The 14,980-nt window shown below is 45.1% G+C and overlaps 1 long non-coding RNA gene across 1 annotated transcript; it reads left to right on the top strand.

Annotated features, from left to right (window-relative positions):
- The first annotated feature begins 5,383 nt into the window (after positions 1-5,383).
- LOC128120648 (uncharacterized) lies at positions 5,384-13,665 on the top strand. The gene is made up of 3 exons (XR_008221919.1): positions 5,384-6,494; positions 10,228-10,271; positions 11,325-13,665. It is a non-coding gene; the product is annotated as an uncharacterized LOC128120648 (long non-coding RNA).
- The last annotated feature ends 1,315 nt before the right edge of the window (positions 13,666-14,980 follow it).

A 14,980-nucleotide genomic window follows, 5' to 3' on the forward strand; every position in this document is an offset into this window, starting at 1 on the left:
AATGCTCAGTAAACACAGTAAGGGGTAAGTGAATCTGTGACTGGATGCGTGAATCCACACTCCTGCTCCAGCAGGTAACTGTCCAAAGCCTTTCCCTTTGATTCTCAGGTTCCCACTAATAATACACAGTCTGTCCATGCAGGAAGATCCTTTAACTTTGTAAAGCACAACTTGAGCTTGCTAGCTTTGAACTTGGTCCTTCATCTCTTGACTCGGATTCCTCCCACAAAGTGCTCTTAGAGGGCTACAGTCACATGCTGATGTTTTTTTTCCTTCTTTCTACGAGTCCCATAATGAAGATAGTTAACTCTATAAATACGAATGAGAAGGTGACAGCCGGCCCACGATCTCAATATAAAAACCAATACCCTGAACCTGTTAGAGAAGAAAGGAATGAGCCTCAACTTCCAGGCACAGGAAAGGACTTTCTGAGAAGGAATGCAGTAGCACAGACATTAAGACCAACAACTCAACAATGGGACTTCCCGAAACTAAAAAGCTCTGTGCCACCAAGGACATCTCGTTGGAGTGAAGAAACAGTTTGCAACATGGGAAAAAAAATCTTTACCATCTACATCTGAAAGAGGAAACTCAAGAGTTAAATATCAAGAAAATGAACAATCCAATTAAAAATGGGAGCACAGAATAAAACATAAATCTCAAAAGAAGACAAACAGCTAAGAAACATTGTTTTTTTAATGTTCAACATCCTTAGCCATCAGAGAAATGCAAATTAAAACTACTTTGGGATTTCATCTTGCCCCAGTCAGAATGGCTAAGATTAAAAATAAGATAAAGTATTCGAGGCCAGCCTGGACTACCAAGTGAGTTCCAGGAAAGGCGCAAAGCTACACAGAGAAACCCTGTCTCGAAAAACCAAAAAAAAAAAAAAAAAATAAGGTAAAGTAAAATAAAATTAAAAGACAAGTGGCCTAGATGTGGGGAAAGGGAGCCATTATTCACTGTTAGTGGGCGTGCAGCCACTATGGGAACTGGTGTGGAGATCCCTCAAAAAGCTGAAAATAGATTTACTACCTCATCCAGCTAAACCACTCTTGGCTATATGCCCAAAGGACTCTAAACCCCACTATAAAGATCCCTGCTTGGGCATGCTCATTGCTGCTCTACCTACAATAGCCAGGAAATGGAAACAGCCTAGATGTCCATCAACTTATGAATGGATAATGAATATGTGGTGCACTTATTTACATAATGGAATATTATCCAGTTGTAAAAAAAAGTCAAATTATGATATCTGCAGGTAAATGGATGAAACTGGGAAATGTTATCCTAAGTGAACAACCTAGAAAGACAAATATTGCATGTTCTTCCTCATATAAGGAAGCTAGCCTTGAATCTTTATATATGTATATTTAAATTGGAGTGTCTCCATAAGTCAGGAGAGTAATAAAGCACTGAGGGGGTATTTCAGGGGAAGGGGAGATAGGACAGGAGGTATGAAGGGAAGTAGGAAATAATGGAGCAAGAGAGATTAAGCGAGGTGCGGGATGGGAGGGCAGGGCAGAGAAGTGAGCGTGGTAAGGAATGGAGACCTCTGTATGCTGGGCAGTGGTGGCGCACGCCTTTAATCCCAGGGAGTGATGATAGAAGGCAGAAAGGTATATAAGGTGTGAGGACCAGAAACTAGAAGCATTTGGCTGATTAAAGCTTTCAGGCTTCTAGCAGCACAGTTCAGCTGAGAGCCACTCAGATATGAGGACACAGAGGCTTGCAGTCTGAGGAAACAAGACCAGCTGAGAAGTTGGCCAGGTGAGGTTAGCTGTGGCTTGTTCTGTCTCTCTGACCATCCAGCATTTCACCCCAATAACTGCCCCGGGTTTGATTTTATTAATAAGAACTTTTAAGATTCATGCTATACCACAGGCTATCAAGTCAGAGGCCCGATGCTGGGGATGGGCTCCCTCTTTTGGACTTGTTGCTTGGTGGAGTCTCATAGACCCCTAAACATTACAGGTTATTGCTATTTCCCTTAGTTACCCTCCAGAACTAGACGGTGAGGCCCTATTGCTGAAGACACTGCATACTGGAGTCATGGAATACTGGGGAATCAAGCTGCTACTGGCCAGGAGTGTTGTCCCAACTGGCTAGCTTCTTTCATAGTGCTGGAAAGATCTATGTACCCTGCCAGGGGAGAAAAAATAATCTTATCTACCTGTGAGCCCTGCAAGGTACAATAACTGGTCCGGGAAGATGTACCCACTGTTCAGTAACTGCATGAGTGTTATGGGAATAGTTAACCACTTTCTGATTGAATTTAAGGCCCCTCTCTAGAAGACAGGGCTCATGCCTGGCACCGTTAACAAAACCAAGAATCCATGGCTTGGTAGACAGGCCCCAGAGAAGAGCCCATTACTATTATTCTACTAAATGGACACAGCATCAAACTGCCTTCTAAAAACCTCCAGGTTTGTGCAGGTCTCAGCCCTCATCAGAGAAGCTTCTCTTTGCAGTAGGTGGCGATGAACACAGAGACCACAACTGGTCGGCAAGGAGGGAATAAGAGACTGGGGAGTGCTCAGCCATAAATGGGACATCTGTATTATACACAACCCCTTGCGATCGTTGGGTATCATCTCAGAAGAGAGGGCAGAAAGGCAGAGCCAGAGGCGGTGGACAACGATAGTGAAACTGTTTTCGAGATGCAACAGGACAGGTGCACATATAAATTCATAGCTGTTAGGACAGCTAGCTGTAAGACCTGGGCAATCGCAAGCTAGACACAATTCCAACGTGGAGGACGGAGGTGGGCACGAAGCTCCACCCCTAGCTGAGGAGCGACAGATGGTTGCTAGGAGATGACAGTCAGCTTCTGTCAAGAATCCTGCCCCGAGAGGCTCCCCATGATCAAGCAGATGGCCCTACATCCATGCACATCCTAGCAGCATGTTGTGTGACCAGACTTTTCCTGGGCAGACCCAATACATGCGACTACTCACCCCAGGTAGGGAGCCCATGACAGACCAAAGTACAGATACCACCAAAGTCCAACTATTGGGGTTACTTACAGGAACACGGGTGTGGTGGTTTGAATGAGAATGACCCCCATAGGCTCATAGATTTGAATATTTGTGAAGGGACTCTGGACAGCTCGAGTGTGGCAAACATGGCTCAGACAGGCCTTACCTTTCCCCAATTCCCTCTGCCTTGCTAGAAACCATTAGATTGCATTCCTAAAGCTAGCCACCAAGGTCTGGCCACTTCCTCCTCCTGAGGCTGAAAACCAAGGTCCAGCTATCAAAGTATTGAAGTCCAGCAATCAAAACGCCGCCTTTGGTTCACCTAATTAACACGCCCAATCAAAATATACCACTGTATCATAGCCCATTCTTACAAAGACCTCCCCTTTTTCTCTTCTTAAAAATTACACCTGCAAGGTCATTTGCTGCTCTTTTTCTGCCTGTGTCAGAAAGCAGCCACTTGTAACTTTTCTTCCCTGCTTAATAAAGGATCTCTCTGTGAAAACAGGTGTTTGGGTGTGGTTGTGCCTAACCCAGGGTCTGGGAGGGATTCCCCACTGTGGCACTATTTGAAAGGATTAGGAGATGTGGCCTTATTGGAGGAAGTGTGCCACTGGAGGTGGGCTTTGAGGTTTCAAATGCCCAAGCCAGGTCCAGTGGCTCTCTCTTCCTGCTGCCTACGAATCTAGAACTCTCAGTTAATTCTCCAGCACCATGTGTCTCCATGCTTCCATGTGCCCCATCATGATAATGGACTAAACTTCTGAAACTGTAAGTAAGCCTAAATTAAATGCTTTGAGTTTCTGTGGTCATGGAGTCTATTCACAGCAGTAGGACACTGACTAAGGAAATGGGTGAGGGCCACTTACAGGAGCAGAAATGTCTCAGTGATGGTTGTATCACCAAAGCCCACTCCAACATTGGTGACAGCCCATGAAGCTGGGAACCTAGAGCACACAGCACAGCCTGCAGGTAGCTCAGCAGGTTCCAACCTCTTCTAGGCAGTGCAGCTGGTTTCTGCTTCTTCCAGGCAGCTGGCAGGGTCTCAGAGTTTTCTTTGCAGCTCTGATTGTCTGAGAATCTACTTTGCAGTTCTGTTCCCCTAACAGGGTCTCTCAGCTTTGATTGCTTACTCTGGTAAGGAGGAGCCTAGTGAATCTGGTCAGTTTCAGGGACTTCCTGAAGCTATTTTGAGTTGTTTACCTTCCTGCTTAAGGAGCCTCCCTGTAGAATGGAATGTTTCAATCTCTGAGGAAGCTGTTACACAACACAGCACTAAACGGGTTTGGTGGGTTAAAAAACTTCATAAATTGGGAGGGAATAGTGGTGGGAATAGGACAGGAATTGGAGGAGAGGGAATGGAGGGTGGACTTGGTCAAAACACAGTATACACATGTCTGAAAAATTCAAACAATAAGAAGAAAGAATAAAAAAATAAAAAAATTACTGACCATTATTTTTTTTTCCTTAGGGCAATTTCAGGCACTTCCTGTGTCCAAGAAGTCATTGCTAATATTGAATTCCAATAGCTTGTGAAACTATGGTTGTCAGTCTATAAAGATACTGTGTATTTCAACCCACTCTTCAAAGCCCTGTAATATGGCAGTAACGTAACAAGTGGCAGAATTTATTGAACTATGGAGACAGAACCCTTCTTCTGGGTGCCTGCCCAAAGCTGAGGGAAGCTAGATGGTCTTGATGGAACCATGTTGGAAACCAAAGCTGCACATGTTTCCATACCTGTATCCATCACAGAACATTATTATTTTTTTCTTTATAAACACTTAAAAATGTATCCAGAAATGCAGAATGTTATTTGCTTTCTTCAACTGGGAGGCAGATGCAAGTTCTAGACTCAACCACCTCAAGGCTGACAAGAGGCTGGTTGGCTAGCTCAGACCCCTACCTGGGCCAGACTTCAGGCTCTCAGGAGATGAGAGAGCCCATCTGTCTGCCCAGCAGGGCTCTATAATATGACCAGCAATCACCTTGTATCTCCTCTCTAACACGGTTCTGTAGTGGCTGTTGGATGCAAAAGAATCTTAAAAGCGTGGAGTCTAGAGAGAGGGGGCTTCGGGCTGCAAAGAACAGCAAAATGAAATGACATGGCTTTGTGTGTGTGTGTGTGTGTGTGTGTGTGTGTGTGTGTGTGTGTGTGTGTATGTGTGTGTGTGTGTGTGTGTGTTCTCCTGGGAAGGATATTTGCCCCATTCCAGAATAACAGCATCACCGTCCTTCAGGTACACTGGGATGTGCTAGTCCAGTCCCAGGTCAAGAAGCCAACAGTTTCTGCTATAATGTGGTTAAAGGGGATTCACTATCAGGGGCAGAGCCTGCTCTTTTTGTGGCAAATGTCTGAGCTGTTGGATTGAATGGAACATCTTCTCCAGAACTCAGTCCATCATGTAATTAGCAATTAGTGCCACAAAATCACATACATAGGATACCCCATGAAATATGCTTCACAGAGCACCCCAAACCTTAGAGGACTCGCCACAAGTCATGTGGGGTAGGTTAGCACAGGTGACAGAAGGGACTCAATTTTCCAGTCCAACCTGTTACCGTAAGGACCACACCTTCTCAAATCTCTGTGCATCACACTGGTACTCCATCAGCAGTCCTTGGGCCTTGGGTACAAAAGACTTGACTGCATTCCTGATAGAAATTCCAACCACGCCCTCATGGTCATGCATGCCTGGTGGCAGGACACTTAGTCATCTCCGCCTAGTCATTTCCGGGTCATATGTCCTTTGTAACCCATGCCCCATGGCTACGTGGTCATGTAATCAAGCGGACATGACCACGTGATCTATGCACATGCGTGGAATAGCCACATGGACCTGTGTGCGCAGGTGCATCCTGGCCTTTATAAGGCGGGCTCCATCCCCACTCTCTTTCTCGCACATGTTCTTCCACAGGCCTGATCACGTCTATCCCTTTCTCCTTGTCTTGATAAAACTCTTGTTAGTGGATTCTGTCATGTTTTGTGACCTTTTCTTGGGGGTAAGAGCACCGCTAAAAACCTATCAATTCCCAGTTTAATCACTGGCCAACTGCAGGACACTGGGTCATTATTTCATTGACTATATTCTCATCTTTAAAGCAGATATGGCCACATTGTGACCAAGGACCTGTGAGACCAAATGAAATAATACGATAGGTGCATGACACAGAGTAGGGACTTATCGTGTGTGTGTACGTGTGTAAACATGTGCACAGCTTAGTACCTACTCAATTCACACTGAGTATGACAGCGCCTCCACTTTCATTCTCAAATTAACCTATTCCAATTTATGTCCACAGTATACATTCAGAAGACACAGCAAATTGGATCATGACTTCATGTGTCTCTTCAAGACACTGAGAACTCTCAAAAAGTCCTTTGATTCATCTCTGCTCAGTTTCCTGTGTTAGGACTCATTCCAACTGCTCAGGAGAAGTGGATGTTCACAGCTCCTGAGGACATCTTGTCACAGCTGAAGATAGGAACCTAGAGAAGTGGCTGCAGATAAATGGGTTAGTAAATGTGATATGAAGGTAATTGTGGGTACTTCTCCCCTGAAGATCAGGGATCAGTGGAGCCTCACCTCATCCCCTATCACACTGCTGACATGTGCCTGTTTCTGGAAGACATCTGTGGCACTTTGGATGAGATGTCCCCCCATAGCCTCAGGCACTTGAATACGTGGCCCCCTTGGTGGTACTTCTTGGGTAGATTGAGGAGGTGTGGCCTTGCTGGAGGTATGTCACTGGGGGCAGAAGTTGAGGTTGGAAGCCATGTGCTAGTCCCAGGCTGCTTTTTCAGCGTCTTAAATGAAGACACAGAGAGACATGTGTAGTGACACAGAGTGGCAGCTCACCTGGACGGGGAAGAACCCCCAGCAAGAAAGTCACCTGGATAGAGCCAGTTGAGGCCTCGTTAGAACCAGTGATCACGACCTCCTAGACAAGAGGGTCAGAGGAGAGACAGGAAGAGCCCAGACCAGCACACAGGGGTCACGGAGGGATGGATCTCCTCCCTGCCTTTCTTCCTGAATCGAAAAACAGGAACCGTGAAGGGCAGGGAGATTTCCCACACCAGACTGCACTGTGAGGGGTCTCTGAGACCAGCCAAGGGACAGCTCAGGGTTCTCAGGTGTCTGCAGGTGCCTGAGAGCCCTCTGAGCATGGGTTAGCACTGGAGACTGTGAAGCGCATCCAATGCCCTCCGCCAACACAAAAACCCACAAAGGTGTGGGAAGTCTAAATGAAATGCACTGTCTTCTCTGTCAAGGTAAATACAACAGGGAATTCTGTCTTTAAAGAAGTTTGTGGAGTTACCGTTTGTCAAGAATCCCTCCTGACTCAGCATTTTCCTGAAGTCAAAAATATAAACTCAAACTTCAGTCTCCCTAGCAACTGGACTGTTTTGAATTAGTCAATCCTGGAAGAGTGTGAGGCTGTCAGAATGAGGTATGGGACCTCTTGAGCCCAGTGGGACTCCTGCTGGATATGCTTGCTGACTGATTTAAGTATTTATTTATTTACTTTATTTTATGTGTATGTGTGTGCCCTTGATTGTATGTCTGTGCATCACATGCATTCAAGGCCAGCAGAGGTCAGAAGAGGCATCAGATCCCCTAGAACTGGAGTTACAGAAGGTTATGAGCTGCTGTGTGGGTACTGGGACCGAACCCAGGTCCTCTGCAAGAGCAGCCAGTGTTGGTTAAGTGGCGGCGCTTGTGGCTGGCCACCACCTGTGGCGGCCATGCCAGTGGAGAAGAGTGCTGGATGTATCGATGACAGACGAGTCATGAGCCATGGTTACCTTTCTAGAGCTTTATTGGGAGGAAAAGGGAGAGAGAGAGAGAGAGAATACGTGTGGAGTGGGGAGAATACGGAAGGAGAGAGCAGAAAGAGAGGGCACAGAGGGCACACCTGCTTTTTAGGCTGGGACGCCATCGCAGGCTGGTGACGTAATTAAGGACATAATCCTTACAGCTAGTGCTCTGAGCTGCTGAGCCACCTCTCCAGCCCCTGCTTGCCAGATTCTGTGCAACTTTGGGCCTTTCTGCAGAAGTAAAACTTTGCTGAGATATTCTGTACTGTGTGGTCATTTTTGGAGGAGATCGCAGATCCATTCCTAACAAGGGGAACAGTATTGAGGGCCCTACGCAGTGTATGTGTGAGTTTCCTATTCCTACAGGAAAAGACAAAAAACAAAACAAAACACCCCCAAAAACTTGTGGCTGAATCTGGGCCTCAGCCAAAAAAGCATGGCATTTATTTACTTGACCATACAGAGAAGGAATCCTCTAAGGATGACAAAGCATGTCTCATAAGAGATTCTTGGTAGCACAGCCTTTTCCACTCAGAGAGACAGAAAAAGCCTCTTGCTCTTTGACCCCCGGGGAGATTGAGCCTGTTGTACAGGGCAATAAAAGTAAATCACCAGATCATTAGCATGTCTACAGGAGAGGCACAGTGCCCTGCTGGCCTGTAGGTCAGTTCATGGCAATGACAGTCATTAAAATGGGCTGGAGAGGTGACTCAGCGACTAAAACTGCTTGCTACTGTCGAGAAGACACAAGTTCTGTTCTTAGCACCCACATCAGGTATAGCATACTTCCTTTTGGGCCACCAACCAGCTCCCAAATCATGACATGGAGACTTTTTATTAGTTATGAAGGCTCAGCTTTTTCTTAGCTCTTGTTAAATCTGTTTCTCTTTATCTACGTTTTGTCTTTGGGCTTTTTACCTTTCTGTCATTCTGTGTATCTTACTGTCCTGTTTCCTCCATGTCTGGTTGGCAGCTGCCTGGCTTCTGGCCCTGGGCTGTCCCTCTCTTCCTCCCTTTTTCTCTTCTTCTTCTCTTGAGCCTAGATTCCTCCTACTTACTCTCTCTTCCGCCAGCCCTGCCTATCCCTCTTCTGCCTAGCTATTGGCCACTCAGCTCTTTATTAGACCAATCAGGGGCCTTAGGCAGGCAAGGTGAAACGGCAACACATCTTTACATAAACAAATGTAGCACAAACAACTGTAAAACATTTTTACATAAAGTAATATTCCACAACGATCAGGTGACTCACAGCAGCCTCCAACTCCAGCTGCAGGGTGTCTGTGCCACCTCTCTCCCCACAACGGAAGCTTCCAGTAGGTTTCCACGGATGATTTTGAACATCTTTAGTTTTGTTTATGCCTCCTGCACCCCAGAAGACTGACCTAGTCTCCCGTTCCCACCCCCACTTACCCTCTTCCCCTATTATTACATTCCCCCTTCATAATACCTGTGTTTTACTATTCTCCCTCCCTTAAACCCTCCCCCAATTCAGCCTCTTTCTAGTTTCTATAGGTACTTCAATATAAACACAGAAATCTAAAGGTTCGAAGCTAAGATACAAGTATGAGAAAGAACACATAGTATTTGTCTTTCTGTGTTATCTCCCGCTGAATGATTGTGGAGTTTGTTGTTGTTGTTGTTGTTTTGTTTGTTTATTTTTACCAGTTCTATCCACTTACCTGCAAATTTCACAGAATCATTTTTTTCAGTTGAATAAAATTCTGTTGTGTATATACGCTATATTTTTCTTATGCATTCTGTTGTGCCCAGATCCACCAAAGATGAGCTTACTGGAATGCAAAAGCAAGACTTTAATACAAGCCTAGGCAGGGACCCCTGTCAAGCCATCCAACACAGTGGAGGCTGGAGGAGGTGCCCAACCCTCTGCAAGCTCAGTTTTTCAAGGCAAAGACCACAAGGTTACATCAGTTAGGGGTGCTAGAAGGGTACAATTCTGATTGGCTCGCTTCTAGGGACTTTCCAGAAACCTTATCTTCATCTTACTGCTAGGTGGGTGGTTGGTTGTCAGCATTTCTCATTGGCTACCCGCGGGTTGGGACATTCCATGGTTAACATGTCACTACCAGTTGGTTAACTTGCTATCAGCAGTTCTGAGAATTCAAAACTCAGGTCTGTTTCAAACTGGGGTTAGGGGCTTGCTTAAAATGGAGGTGCTTTGGTTCTTCACATTCAACAGTTGACTGGATGTCTAGGCTGTTTCCATTTCTGGCTAGTTTGAAGTGAGCAGCAATAAACATGGAGGAGCTTTACAGTAGGAAATACATCCTTTGATATACACCCAAGAGTGGTATCGCTGAGTCACGTGATAGATCTATTTCTAGCTTTTGGGGGACCCCGTACTGATGTGCACAGTAGTTGTACCAGTTTGCATGGCACCCACAGTGACTACGGGCTCCTCTTTCCCCACAGCCTCGCCAGCATTTGCTTCCTTCATCTTAGTCATTCTGACTGGGGTAAGATGAAATCTCAAAGTAGTTTTAATTTGTGTTTCTCTGATAGCTAAGGATATCAAACACTTTAAAAATGATCATCAGCCTTTTATATATCTTCTTTTGAGACCTCTATTCAGTCCTCTGCCCCAATCTTTTTCTTTTTTTGGAGCTGAGGACTGAACCCAGGGCCTTGTGCTTGCTAGGCAAGTGCTCTACCACTGAGTTAAATCCCCAACCCCAAACAATTTGTTTGTTTGGTTTTTTGAAGACAGGGTTTCTCTGTGTAGCTTTGCGCCTTTCCTGGATCTCACTTTGTAGACCAGGCTGGCCTCGAACTCACAGAGATCTGCCTGCCTCTGCCTCCCGAGTGCTGGGATTAAAGACGTGTACCACCACCGCCTGGCATGCCCCAATCTTTAATTGGGATGTTTAATTGGTGTTTAGTTTTTCAGCCTTTCTTTCTTTTTTTTTTTTTTTTGGTGTTGTTCTTTGTATATTACAGACACTAACCTTTTGTCACATGTTGTGGTGATTTGAAAGAAAATGGCCCCCAAAGGGAGTAGCACTATTAGGAGGTGTGGCCTTGTGGGAGGAAGTGTGTCACTGTGGAAGTGGGCTTTGCAGTCTCATATATGCTCAAGTCACGCCCAGTACCTCCGTTTACTTCCTGTTGCCTTTGTAGATGTAGAACCCTCAGCTCCTTCGGCAGCAACACGTCTCTTTGCTCAATACTCCCAGCTGCCATGCTCCCTGCCATGATGATAACGGACTAAACCTCAGAAACTGTAAACCACCACCTCCGTGAAATGTTTTCCTTTATAAGAGTTGCCGTGGTCATGGTGTCTCTTCACAGCAATAGAAACCCTAACTAAGACACATGAGTAGATGGCAAAGTTTTTTTCCCCATTCTGTAGGCTGCCTCTTTACCTGAGTGATGGTTCTCTTTGCTGTATAGAAGCGTTTTAGTTTCATACTGACTCATTTTTGTTGATTGCTGGTCTTGTTTCCTGTCCTACTGGAGTCCTTTCCAGAGCTTGTAAATTGAAGTGTACGCTCTACTTTTTCCTCCCACAGATTCAGGGCCTGTGTTGGGCTACTTGATCCACTTGGAGTTGAGTTTTGTGCCGATGAGAGACAAGGATCCAGTTTCATCCTCTCATGTGCTGATGTCCGTTTTCCCCAGCACTTGCTGAAGATTCTGTCTTTTCTCCAATGGATTTTTAGCATCTCTGTCAGAAATCAGGTGGTTGTTGTGACCCTGAGCTACTACCATCTGAAGAATGTGTACAGGACTATGTGTACCTTCCATAACTAGCACCCCTAGATCCCCACACTCCATACCCCTCAGTCCCCAAAACCCATGTCACAACTATCTAAAGGTCTGAGCTTGGAGCCATGTGAGTGTCCTACAGCAAGACCCTGCTAGTTCTGTGGAGGGTTCCTTCCTGTATTCAGAAGCTGCATCTAGTTCTAGCTCAGGTGGAACCATTTTTGGTACCCAAATCACACATCAACACATAATCACTCCAGGACTGCCTTGAGCACCATCCCATTGATCCTAAACTGTTGAGTTGGAGAGATCCAACTGCTGTGGGATGGTCTGTATGTCAAATGTGTTGCTGATTGGTCAATGAATAAATCACTGATTGGCCCGTGGCCAGGCAGGAAGTATAGGCGGGACTAACAGAGGAAAATTGAGAGAACAGGAAGCTGGAGGGGAGACACTGCCAGCCGCCATCAGGACAAGGAAGATGTAAAGTACCGGTAAGCCACAAGCCACGTGGCAAGGTATAGATTAATAGAAATGGATTAATTTAAGCTGTAAGAACAGTTAGCAAGAAGCCTGCCACGGCCATACAGTTTGTAACCAAAATAAGTCTCTGTGTTTACTTGATCGGGTTTGAGCGGCTTGGGACTGGCGGGTGAGAGAGATTTGCCCTGACTGTGGGCCAGGCAGAAAAACTCTAGCTACAAATGGCATCCAACGTGGTGGCAAGAGTTTCCACCTAAAACCTGACAAAAAAAGATTCTAAAATGGAGCTAAAAACAGTTCCTAATTGTCTCTCTCAAATGAGCGGCAGCTGCCGGTTTGAGCTACTGGCGGGTTCCTAGCGTGCGTGCATGCTCGACCCACCATATGGCGGGAATGAGGCCTCTGCAAGTGGCACATTAAGCTGCATTGTGGATTTAGCCTTTACTAGTACAAAACAAAAAAAAAAAAGGTTTCTGGGCTACACGCTGCTTGGATAAAAGCATAGACACACAATGGCTCCCAGAGCTGGCGGTAAGCATACCGCCGCCATGTTGGGAAGCTGAGGTGGGTGGAGCCAGCAGCCACAGCTGCTGCAGCTTAAAGCAACAGATTCACAATAAGACAGATTCAGATGTAATAGTTTAAAATGTGTGTAAAATATATGTAGGCTTAAAAGAGACAAAAAAAGGTGATATATACAGTATAAAAACAAATACATAGTTTTAAAAAATAAAGTCTTTAAAGAGACAGTAAAATTAATATAAAAAATAAGCCACGGAAAGATGAATATTACACAGAGAATCTGGATTGTGTTGTCTTTGGGATTCTTAACTACAGAGAGATATTTGATTGTAAAGGAAGCTGAGTTAAACCAATATGCGTATTTTAAAGGTACCTTGACTTCAAAATTTGGATATAAGGATATGTTGCTTTGGAAAGGAGATTCTGCTTTTGTTTCCACAGAAAGCCAGAGGCTATGGATTTGTTCCAGAGTAAGATACATCAGGTTTGACCAGCCAAGACCCCCTGAAAGGTCTCCGATGACACCATGGCCCAGATGATCCAACATCCAGAACCGTTTCAAGACAACTGGCTCAGATGATACAGCCTCACGGACTACTCCATGATCCTAAAATTTTCTTTGTTTCCCCAGAAGATACAGCGCCCCCCTCCAGCAGGAAGTAGTAAGAGAAACTACGCCCAAATTCCCAAATATACCAAGCTGACTTTGGAGATGTATAAAGGTTAAAACCTTCCTTTTTAAGAAAAGAAAAGGGGAGGTGCTGTGGGATGGTCTGTATGTCAAATGTGTTGCTGATTGGTCAATGAATAAATCACTGATTGGCCCGTGGCCAGGCAGGAAGTATAGGCGGGACTAACAGAGGAAAATTGAGAGAACAGGAAGCTGGAGGGGAGACACTGCCAGCCGCCATCAGGACAAGGAAGATGTAAAGTACCGGTAAGCCACAAGCCACGTGGCAAGGTATAGATTAATAGAAATGGATTAATTTAAGCTGTAAGAACAGTTAGCAAGAAGCCTGCCACGGCCATACAGTTTGTAACCAAAATAAGTCTCTGTGTTTACTTGATCGGGTTTGAGCGGCTTGGGACTGGCGGGTGAGAGAGATTTGCCCTGACTGTGGGCCAGGCAGAAAAACTCTAGCTACATCCAACTGTATGTGAGGGGGCACAGTAAAAAAAAAAAAAAAAAAAAAAACTAAAAAAACTACCAACATGACCACTCCATGATATGGTTAAAGTTTTTATTGTAGATATGAGCAAGAAAGCAGCCAGAGGCATCTGGAAGGGTCCAGAGCAGAAAGAAGCAGAAATAGACTGGACATGGCCAGGGCTAGGGAACCAGGAAAGTGGGAGAGGATAGTGGAGATAGCAAGAGACAGAGAATAGAGCATAGCAGGTATGATTGTACATGGAATAGTTATATCATGTGAGGTGAAATTATGACATGGCTATTGTTTTCATTTAGATTTTTGTTTGTTTGTTTTTTGATACAGGGTCTTGGAACTTGTTCTATAGGCCAGGCTGGCCTCGAACTCACAGAGATCCTTCTGCCTTGGTCTCCTGAGTGCTGGGATTAAAGGTGTGCACCACCACCACCTGGCTTCATTTGGAAATTAATCATGACATAAGGAGATTTGATTGTATGTCAAGTTGACAAGGAATCAACTTGTGATGGCTGTTCTTGGTTGTCACCTTGACTACATCTGGAATTAACTAAGCCCCAAATGATTGGACATACCTGTGTGGGATTTTTTTTCTTAATTAAATCATTTGGAGTGGGAAAACCCGTTTCTAATCTCAATCTTCGAGGTGGAAAGATCCACCTTTAATCTTTACCACATGTTCTGCTGGAAGACTATGTAAGGACATGGAAGAAGGAAGCTTTTGCTCTTTGCCTGCTTGCTTTCACTCTTGCTAGCAAGTCCTATCCTTCACTGGCATTAGAATCTACTTCTTCCAGATTTCAGTGTACACTGAAGATCAGATGAGACATCCAGTCTCATGAACTGAAAAACTACTGGGTTCTTGGACCTCCCATTTATAGGCAGCTGTCATGGGATTAGCTGGACCACAGCCTGTAAGTCATTCTGATAAATCCCCTATAAGTTCTTTTTCTCTAGAGGGCCCTGGCTCATCAGGATGGAGTAAGAGAATAAGAGAGAGAATAAGTAAGTTAAGGTAAAAGAGTCAATAACGAGAATAGCTGGGTTAGGGGAAAGCCTAGCTGCTGTAGAGAGAACAAATGGGTGCTGTGGATATCGCTCTGTATAAATAAAATGCTGATTGGCCAGTAGCCAGGCAGGAAGTATAGGCGGGACAAGCAGAGAAGAGAATTCTGGGAAGTGGAAGGCTGAGGCAGAGAGATGCTGCCAGCCACTGTGATGAGAAACAACATGTTAAGATACCAGTAAGCCACGAGCCACGTGGCAACTTATAGATTAATAGAAATGGGTTA

This window comes from Peromyscus californicus, unplaced genomic scaffold, assembly GCF_007827085.1.
Source record: "Peromyscus californicus insignis strain IS unplaced genomic scaffold, ASM782708v3 Scaffold_2__1_contigs__length_46816999, whole genome shotgun sequence".
Lineage (NCBI taxonomy): Eukaryota > Metazoa > Chordata > Mammalia > Rodentia > Cricetidae > Peromyscus > Peromyscus californicus.